This window comes from Pundamilia nyererei, unplaced genomic scaffold (genome assembly GCF_000239375.1).
Source record: "Pundamilia nyererei isolate P.nyererei 1_Seehausen unplaced genomic scaffold, PunNye1.0 scaffold00350, whole genome shotgun sequence".
Classification (NCBI taxonomy): domain Eukaryota; kingdom Metazoa; phylum Chordata; class Actinopteri; order Cichliformes; family Cichlidae; genus Pundamilia; species Pundamilia nyererei.
This window is the reverse complement of record NW_005187751.1, coordinates 840-1,132: the sequence shown is the minus strand read 5'-3', so window position 1 is coordinate 1,132 and position 293 is coordinate 840.

Below are 293 nucleotides of genomic sequence, written 5' to 3'. Positions count from 1 at the left end.
TGGATTTAGGAATAAAAACACTCAGTATTTCTGTGTATTGCCAGTTGAAAGAAACAATATCTAAATAATGAGCTAACAGTGCACAAGGTTACTTGGGAAAAGTGGGCTAACTGCAGGAATGAAAAACAAATTGTTTTATCTCTCAGGGTCTAATGAAAATGAAAGGAAAATGTCCTTTCAGGACTCTGCAGGTCACTAATCAGAAGCATGTTACTGGAGATAAAATTACAAGTCTCTTGTTAGAGTATCCCATTAGATCTTCCTCAAGGGCCCAAACTGTATCAAGATAAACT